The sequence below is a fragment of the Oreochromis aureus genome, linkage group 3, assembly GCF_013358895.1.
Source record: "Oreochromis aureus strain Israel breed Guangdong linkage group 3, ZZ_aureus, whole genome shotgun sequence".
NCBI classification, from domain to species: Eukaryota; Metazoa; Chordata; class Actinopteri; order Cichliformes; family Cichlidae; genus Oreochromis; species Oreochromis aureus.
This window is the reverse complement of record NC_052944.1, coordinates 108078749-108088961: the sequence shown is the minus strand read 5'-3', so window position 1 is coordinate 108088961 and position 10213 is coordinate 108078749. Positions and strand designations below refer to the sequence as shown.

Genomic DNA, 10213 nt, shown 5'->3' with positions numbered 1-10213 from the left:
TTCTGATTTTTGATTTTATTTACTGTTTTGTTTGTTTGTTAGTTTGTTTGTGTCACGGTCTGGCTGGCAGACCGTGGGGAGGTGGGGGAACAGGACCCAAACGCCGGACTCGTCAGTGCAAACAGTGTTTATTTACAAGGTGGTGAAGTAACCAACAATAAATCCCCTAGTGTCCCAGACTCCGTGTCGTGTCTTCTTCCCAAAAAGTCCCAGTGAAGCGCTCTCTGCTCCTGTGTCTCTGCACTCCCTGTGCTCACTGCTCTCTCTCGTCCCACATTCTTCCTGAGAGAAAACAATACAGGGAGTGGAGAATTATTAGGCAAATGAGTATTTTGTCCACATCATCCTCTTCATGCATGTTGTCTTACTCCAAGCTGTATAGGCTCGAAAGCCAACTACCAATTAAGCATATTAGGTGATGTGCATCTTTGTAATGAGAAGGGGTGTGGTCTAATGACATCAACACCCTATATCAGGTGTGCATAATTATTAGGCAACTTCCTTTCCTTTGGCAAAATGGGTCAAAAGAAGGACTTGACAGGCTCAGAAAAGTCAAAAATAGTGAGATATCCTGCAGAGGGATGCAGCAGTCTTAAAATTGCAAAGCTTCTGAAGCGTGATCATCGAACAATCAAGCGTTTCATTCAAAATAGTCAACAGGGTCGCAAGAAGCGTGTGGAAAACCAAGGCGCAAAATAACTGCCCATGAACTGAGAAAAGTCAAGCGTGCAGCTGCCAAGATGCCACTTGCCACCAGTTTGGCCATATTTCAGAGCTGCAACATCACTGGAGTGCCCAAAAGCACAAGGTGTGCAATACTCAGAGACATGGCCAAGGTAAGAAAGGCTGAAAGACGACCACCACTGAACAAGACACACAAGCTGAAACATCAAGACTGGGCCAAGAAATATCTCAAGACTGATTTTTCTAAGGTTTTATGGACTGATGAAATGAGAGTGAGTCTTGATGGGCCAGATGGATGGGCCCGTGGCTGGATTGGTAAAGGGCAGAGAGCTCCAGTCCGACTCAGACGCCAGCAAGGTGGAGGTGGAGTACTGGTTTGGGCTGGTATCATCAAAGATGAGCTTGTGGGGCCTTTTCGGGTTGAGGATGGAGTCAAGCTCAACTCCCAGTCCTACTGCCAGTTTCTGGAAGACACCTTCTTTAAGCAGTGGTACAGGAAGAAGTCTGCATCCTTCAAGAAAAACATGATTTTCATGCAGGACAATGCTCCATCACACGCATCCAAGTACTCCACAGCGTGGCTGGCAAGAAAGGGTATAAAAGAAGAAAAACTAATGACATGGCCTCCTTGTTCACCTGATCTGAACCCCATTGAGAACCTGTGGTCCATCATCAAATGTGAGATTTACAAGGAGGGAAAACAGTACACCTCTCTGAACAGTGTCTGGGAGGCTGTGGTTGCTGCTGCACGCAATGTTGATGGTGAACAGATCAAAACACTGACAGAATCCATGGATGGCAGGCTTTTGAGTGTCCTTGCAAAGAAAGGTGGCTATATTGGTCGCTGATTTGTTTTTGTTTTGTTTTTGAATGTCAGAAATGTATATTTGTGAATGTGGAGATGTTATATTGGTTTCACTGGTAAAAATAAATAATTGAAATGGGTATATATTTGTTTTTTGTTAAGTTGCCTAATAATTATGCACAGTAATAGTCACCTGCACACACAGATATCCCCCTAAAATAGCTAAAACTAAAAACAAACTAAAAACTACTTCCAAAAACATTCAGCTTTGATATTAATGAGTTTTTTGGGTTCATTGAGAACATGGTTGTTGTTCAATAATAAAATTATTCCTCAAAAATACAACTTGCCTAATAATTCTGCACTCCCTGTAGAGGCAGTCGTAAACACACTTATCTCAGCAGGCACTCACAGACGTTCCAACTATACTAGAAGACTGACGTGAAGTCAAACGCAATAATTCAGCGTCGGTGGAAGCTCCATTGCTCCTCTAAATAGCTCCCCCGACGAGCCCAGATGAGGAGCAGGTGTGTGGCAAGGACTTCGGGTGTGGCCAGTCCTCAAGCCAGACCACGCCCCTCAGGCCTGGAGATGCCTGTAACTTGGCCACAGAAAACAGCAACACACACACACACATATCTACATATAGATGTGGACAGAGATCAGAAGCAGTGCAGACGACACACCAAATGATAATACCCCCAGTCCCCAGAGCTGGGTCCGTGACAGTTTGTTTGTTTTAATCAATTTTAAATCATGTTTTTTATTTGTTTTTTGTTTTTAATGTCTCTGTAAAGCACTTTGAATCACCTTGTTGTTGAATTGTGCTATATAAATAAACTTGCCTTGCCTTGCCTTGATGAGGAGCTCCTCATGTCGTGTTGATGGAGAGCTCCTTTTGTGCTGATGATAAGTTGCTGCTCCTTTGGCGTTGATGGAGAGCTTCTCCTGTGCTGATGATGATGAGCTCAACCTGTGCTGATGTTTCTCTGTGTGATGTAGGAGGTCGGGGAGCAGACCTGTGGAGCTGTGGAGGTGACGGCTGTCTGAGACGGAGCGTCTGCCTCTGCTGTGAGTCTCCTTCATGTTTCATGTATTATCTGTGTTTCCACCACTGGAGGGCGCTGTGGGTTATTGATGTGTGGGAACAGTAACCAATCACTGCAGTCTGAATGCTTCTCTTTGGTCATGTGACCATTTGATCTCTGATCAGTGTGTTCTTCAGTTTCAGGCCTGTTTCTGCTGACTGCTGCAGGTGAGCTGATGTTCCTACACCTGTCTGTCCTCATCATGACCTCTGACCTTTAGTGACCCTCAGTGACCTCTGTCCTCCTGTTACAGGTGTGTGTGTGCTGCTGCTGTCTGCTCTGACTGTTTCTGCAGGTGAGTGGAAGGTAAAGAATAAACAGGAAGTGAAGTATGAATGAAGGAATTAAGCTAAAGTGTTCCTGGGAGAAAAGACCAATGGGAGGGTCTCCATTAAGGCTGAACCTCCTACAGATGAGCTCCTGTGGTGATGAAGCTGCTAACGTATTGGTGTTGAGTCCTTTGTCATGGTATTTGTGTTCCTGCCTCAGCTTCGTCGTCATCTTCTTCTACATCATCATCATTGGCGTGTTCCAACAATGAGAGGTGACCTGCAAGGGTCTGTGTAGGAGACATAATCAGAGCTGTTCAAAAGAAAGGAGCTTCAAATCTTCCTTTATTGCTTCCTTTAGCATAGGATACACTGGATCAAATCCATTATGACAGGCAGAAAGGGCCATAATTCAAAGTGATGATCCGTCTAATAATTCATGAAAACATCAACATAATAAATAACGTGCAGCAGATCATGGAAATGTTCATCATGAACGTACCTTCCATTTCACAATATAATAACACAGAGAAAACCTCAACAATCATGACACCCTACAAGCAAGCAATCGGCCACAGTGGGAAAGAAAAACTCCCCTTTAACAGGAAACAACCTTCAGGGGAGGAAGACAGGATTTGTTTTTCACTGTTACAGTAAATTGTGTGTCACAGAATTTGTAATTGACATTGTGGGTCTCATTTAAATATTGTCATCCTCAAAGTGAAACTATTACAAACAGAGTTTGCGTTAACCCTGCTTGTTGTTGTTGATCAGTCCTATGATGGTGATGTCGTCAGCAAATTTTATAGTGGTGTTACTGGGTGAAAAGTGAGTATAAGAGGGGACTTTCCTTGCGTTGACTCTGCGCAGTGTGGCTCTGACCTGATGCTTCTCCAGCTGGATCCCTCTCTGAAACAGCAGGATGGGTGATGGTGTCCCTGTTTTGCTGGTCAAAGCGGGTGAAGAACTGTTTAGGGTGTCAGGTAAGGTGATATCTGGGGAGTTTGTTTGTTTGCGATTGTCTTTGTAGCCAGTGAGTGTCTTGATCCCCTGCCACGTGTTTCTGGAGTTGTTTTGTGTTGAAATGTTCCTCGATGCGCTGTTTGTATTTGCTCTTGGCTTTTCTTATGCCCTATAGCAGAGATTGGCGTGCCTCTTTGTAGGCTTGTTGGTCTCCCGATTTAAAGGTATTGTCACATGCTCTTAGTAGAGCTTGCACATATTATAAATTATAAATAATATTATCAATAATATTTACAGTTTAAAGAAGTCTGGACTGTAATCTACAAACACACCTGCTAGCTGGTCAGCACAGCAACTCACCAGATGGTCCGTCGCTTTCTGGGTGCTCACTCTCCTTAATGCTGCTCAGACATCGTGCTCCTCAATGCGGCTCACCCGTTCCTCGCTGATGACGTTGCCGTCCTCTGTTGTCAGGCTGTAGTTATCACTGGCGGAGAAGACGCAGAGACTACGGTGAAAAGCTTCATCAAAACCTGGAGGACACCATGAAGAACATTGCTTTTGATACAGTGCATCGCATCGGCCCCATCCAGGAAGCGGCCGGGAGACCACATCCTATTGTGGCCAAATTCGGCCATTTCAAACAAAAGGAACAGGTGAAAAGTTGTGGCAGGGAATTAAAAGAGATGGACTTCAGTGTAAATGACCAGGGGTCCGTTCTTCGTACCTCGCTAAGTAAGTTAGCTGGATTTGATTGTTGACGATTTCGCGTGATCTTGGATCGTTCGGTTCTCCGAAGCTCATCCGGGACTTGCTGTCATAGCAACAGATCCGTAAGCGTAAACCTGCTTGGGAGCAGGCTTACTTTATGTAAACAGGATTAGATCGCGGCCACTCAGGTATGTCCGCTGCATTTATACGAAAGTGTTGAAAGATTTTATGTTTTATGTGTTTTTATCCGTTGTTTTATTATCTTTCATTAAGAAGCATATCATGAAGTGTTCATATATTTCATAAGATTTGCTGAACTTTTCCACTGTTGTGCAAGCTGACAGTTAACTCTACAACACAAATAAGTTAGACAGGAAACAGATGCAGCACCCAAACCACAAGAGTTGAAAAGTGCACCACGTTTCCTAGAGGAAGCAGCCAGACACACATGTGACACACACACACCCACACACACAACCATTGGTTTAGAGGAACTTGTAAAAGAGGAAATGTGATGTACTTGCATACACGATGTAACCTATAAAAAGAACTGTTGCCTGCACTCAGAGTGTGGGTCTCACCAGAGTCCTCACCCGTGCGCGGGGTCTCGCCAGAGGCCTCACGCATGCACGTTGCAGTTACTATATTCTAACTGTCTGAGTGTCTTTATTCAACCTGAAGACTGTCTTATTAAAAATAAACTCTTGACAGAAAGGAACAGCGATATTTCGCCACTGTTTTACCATAAATAAATATTATCAATGTAATTAAAGATAATGCAGTATTCGATTCTTTTCTTGCTTTCATACAGACACATACAGGTCATTTCCTAAAAAAAGGGAAATGTACTATTAATCATTCTGTGTCATGTATTTGATTATTTCAGATGTAATTCATATTTTAGAGTAGTAATAGTAAATTACTTTGTGTAATCAAGATGAGAGACCACGGCTATAAAAGCGAAGGTGGATTTGGGAAGTCTGTCGCAGCCATGTCCTGTCTGTTTGTACGCGAGCAAGGAAGGTGCAAGATTGATAAGGAGAGTTTACAGAATTCAGCGTATATTGCGGGATAGACAGGATCCTTTAGCTCAGCGCGACGGTGTGCTCATAGAGAGATATCGATTCTCCCGTGAGGCTATTATTTACTTTCTCTCTCTCTCTCTCTCTCTCTCTAGATATATCTATATAGATAGATATAGATATAGATAGATATAGATAGATAGATAGATAGATAGATATAGATATATATCTCCCAACTTACTGTGCATGCTTCAGTCACCCCTTGCATGGGAACAGGTAAAAGTGATGGAGTGTTATGTCAAACTACACACAAAAAAACCCACAATGTCAATTACTGTCACAGTACAAAAAGGGGTGTGACGAGGGGGTGCAGGACCACCACCTGTCTTTATTTGCTCTGCCCTTTTCTTGGTTGCTGTTATAAACAAACAAACAGGTTATTTCAGGGTCTCTTTTCAAGAGACTAAAAGCAATATAAGTGATAAATATTACCATTCTGTAGAATATTCTTATATTTCACTTTTACTTTTTCCCATGTTCTAGTGGGTCCTGTTGTGGCTCTAATGTGAAAGAGGATATGATGTAATATAATATAATGTGGTATAATATAATATCACATGATATGATGTAATATCATGGATCACTTACGGGTTTAATTTGTCAGCAACTTTCTGCCAGCCCTCTCTCCTTGCTTTTGCAGCCTTTGCAGTGTTCCCCTGCGTTTTAATTAAACTCTGAAACTCCTGATATCCCTCAATCAAGAATTCTTGCTCTGCTGCCGTGAAATACTGCGCGCGCTCCTTCGACATCTTCGCCGACCAATCACAGGGTTGCCGATCAATGTTTCTACTATCGATGCGTAGCCCCTTTTAAGCCACCCAGTGATCTCAGATTACTTCATCCAGCTATACTAATCGTCAACAACAGGTGTGTTCGGAGAACCGGATTAGCGAGCTCAAAGTTAGCGCGATGATTTGATCTTGGATGTGTCATTTGATCTTGGATGTAGTAAGCGAGGTATGAAGAACAGACCCCAGTTCCCAAAAGAGATCCTGGAACGACGTAGGGTCCTCTTCCCCATCCGAGGCAGCTTCATCCAGAAGGGCTCCTGCGCTGTCATCGCTGTGGACCGGCTCTACGTGGATGACAGCTTTGCCGCGACCCTGGCATCACTCCGTGGCTGTATTAAGTTCACACCAGAAAAGAATCCGTTACACCCTTTTCCTATCCACTCACACTAACTTGCATTAACATCTGTTTAACTTACCAGTTTCAAATCGCAACTTAAGTGTGATATCATAGCAGAATTAACTCCGTCACTCTCCGTCAATAGTTTAATTGGAATGTTTCCAGGGTTTTTTCTATGAACTCTATATGTAAGCTATAATGACACTCCTGGAACATCAGCATCTGTTCTATGGGAAGCAGGGAAAGCTGTGATGAGAGGTAAAATAATTTCTTTCTCATCACATAAAAAGAAACAAGAAAACAAAAATATTCAAGAACTAGAAAAAACAATCAATTCCTTAGAACAGACCTTCCCAAAGTGTGGGGCCCGCCCCCTGGGGGGGGGGGGCACAGAGCTATTGCAGGGAGGGTGTGGCATGAAAAGGGAAAAAAACCCAAAACAATGCTTGGACACTTCTAGCACGGGGCGCCTACATAAACGCAAAGCAGGCGATGAAGCATAGCTGAATATGTTTGCAAACCAACTTCATTCTAAGCCAAAGACTAGAAAATATGGTGAAGCATATCTGCCCTTTGGTTTCACCTGCACAAGTGCCCAGGTAGGTCTCCCTGCAGAATTGGTTTTCCCTGTGTCGGGAGCAGCGCTGGGCTGTTCAAATCATGGACAAACAGGATCCCACATTCTTGATTTTTAGTTCACAAACACTTGTTGTAATGACTAACTACTACTGACATTTTGGAGATGTTAGCTGTTTATACAGTAAAGTTACAGCGGGATACAAATAACATCAGGCTGATCCTGCCACGATTTGTTCCCCCTGTTCAAATCACAGACAAACAGCATCCCACAGCTGTTTTGAACCCATTTTGCAGAGGGATTGAAAAATGTATTGATAGCAACGTTGAATATTATTACACAGGAAAAAAAACAACTACATGTAAAATAATCACGGTCTGCCTTTCTAAATGGAGGGACGGTAACTGCGTGTGTGTATGTAAGCGTGTAAAACCTGCAGACAGTCAGATTAACAGTATTTCGTCTCTATCTGCCATTCTGCAATTCATCTCATGTAAACAATAACGTGGCGCACAGCGTGACGTGAAAAAAGGCACATACCTTTGACGTTGCGTGACGAACTCTGTATTCCTCGTCCACACGTAAACGCAAAAAAGGAGTTTTAAAAAATCTCCGTTCTCTGTGATTCGAGCCGTTTACGTGTGGATGAAACAGCTGCGTTTTCAAAAAATACCCGTGTAGGTGCGGACGTAGCGTAACAGAGTTAGTAGTTTATTTTCTTAGTACCTGTAATTTATTGCAGATTACTTGTATTTGCTTAATTGTTTACTAAATGTTTGACGTGTGAAATAAACCGCAATGGAGCAAAATATGTGTTTGTGCGTGCGCGTGCGCGCGCGCGTGAGGGGGAGGGGGGGGGCGAACATTTTTCTTGTAAAACAAGGAGGGCCCAGCAAAAAAAGTTTGGGAACCACTGCCTTAGAAGAAGCCTACGTGTCACACCAAGATCAAGAAATATTGAACAAAATATGAAACATATACAAAAATAAAAAAAATAAATTAATTAAAAAAATACAAAACAAAACTAGAATTAAATGAGATAACTGATAAAAAAACAAAATTCTTAGTACAAAGACTACGCTTACAATATTATGAACATGGTAACGAATCCGGTCAATTTCTAGCAAATCAGCTGAAAATAAATAAAGAAAAGACAACTATGTGCTGTTCAAGATTCATCTGGGAACACAATATATGACCTGAAACAAATAAACCACATTTTCAGGGATTTCTATAAAACGTTGTACTCACCATAAATAAACCCATCTAAAAAGGGAACTGATCAGTTTTTGGACAACATAACTCTTCCGAAATTATTAGACACTCAAGCAATGGCACTGGATTCACCACTGACACCAGGTGAACTCCAGGAAGCCCTGATAAGTATGCCGAATAATAAGGCTCCAGGTCCAGACGGCTTTCCTGCAGAATTCTACAAAGAATTCTGGACGATTCTAGCACCAGTTTTTTACTGAACGTTGTTGGAAATCAAAGAAAATGTCAGGCTTCCATCAAATATGAATTCTGCAAACATTAATCTCCTGCTAAAACCAGGCAAAGACCCTGTATATCCCTCAAGCTATCGTCCAATATCCCTTATAAATGTAGACCTCAAAATAATCTGCAAAGCTCTCTCGAAGAGACTAGAGAAAATAACCCCCCTCTTAATTCATCCTGACCAAACTGGTTTCATAAAAGGTAGCCACTCATCAACAAATACACGTAGATTACTTAATTTGATAGACTACTCATGCAGTAAAAATACAGAGTTAACTGGAAATTTCTATTTGCAACTTTACACAAATTTGGTTTTGGATCTTCTTTCATTAACTGGTTAAAATATTATATAATTCCCCAACAGCTTGTGTCAGAACAAATGACCAGACATCCTCCAGCTTCTGTCTCCTGAGGGGCACCAGGCAGGGATGCCCACTCTCCCCTTCACTGTTTGCAATTTTTATTGAACCACTAGCAGCAGCAATTAGACAGAATTCAGTAATTAAAGCCATAAAATGCAAGAACGTGGAACATAAAATCAGCCTTTATGCGGATGATGTGTTACTTTTTCTCCAAAACTCACAAACCAATCTCTCTGGGTTAATTGTATTGATAAATTTTTTTGCAAGAATATCAGATTACTCAATTAACTGGTCAAAATCAACAGTCCTTCCGATTAATTGCTCCTTCCATAATTCTTCCTCTACACCACTGCAATCAGGAAATATAAAATGTTTCTCCCAAGCTTGCAGATCTAACTAAATTAAACCATATCCCACTTTTAAAGACAGCAGAAGGCGATCTGGCTAAATGGAAAAGTCTACCCATATCACTCATGGGAAGGGTTGCCGCTATAAAAATGATGGTCTTACCAAAAATAAATTATTTATTCTCTATGATCCCAACTAAACCACCACAAGATTGGTTCAGATCTCTAGATTCATATATGTCCAAATTCCTATGGAAAGATAAACCCCCACATATAAGCTTAAAAACACTACAAAAGACCAAGGATAAAGGAGGATTAGAACTACCTAACTTTCAGCACTACTTCTTAGCCAACAGGCTTCAATTTATCTCAGGATGGCTAAAACATACCTTCTTAGACGAACCTTGGCTAGATGTAGACTGCAATAATCTAGAGATTTCAGATCTACCATTTATCAGCTCAAACATTCAACGACATGAATGCTTCAAAAGCATCAACATCAGCTCCTCTCTGACAGCATGGTGGGAGTTTCTAAAATTGATGGAGTCTTCATTAATCCCATGCAAACGTACACCTATCTGGAACAACCCTGACATATTACAAAACAATAATATGATAAACTTTGTCATAGTTTGGTCCCACCTTCGCCGTTGTGATTGGTGTGGGGGTAGGGAGAGGCTTGGGGCGTCAGGGGATTCCC

The 10213-nt window shown here is 42.0% G+C and overlaps 1 long non-coding RNA gene across 1 annotated transcript; it reads right to left on the bottom strand.

Annotated features, from left to right (window-relative positions):
• Positions 1–2857: 2857 nt before the first annotated feature.
• Positions 2858–6876, bottom strand: LOC120438817. Its single transcript, XR_005612178.1, has 4 exons — positions 6810–6876; positions 6575–6722; positions 4170–4296; positions 2858–3136 (listed from the first exon to the last, which is right to left on the bottom strand). It is a non-coding gene; the product is annotated as an uncharacterized LOC120438817 (long non-coding RNA).
• Between the last annotated feature and the right edge of the window lie 3337 nt (positions 6877–10213).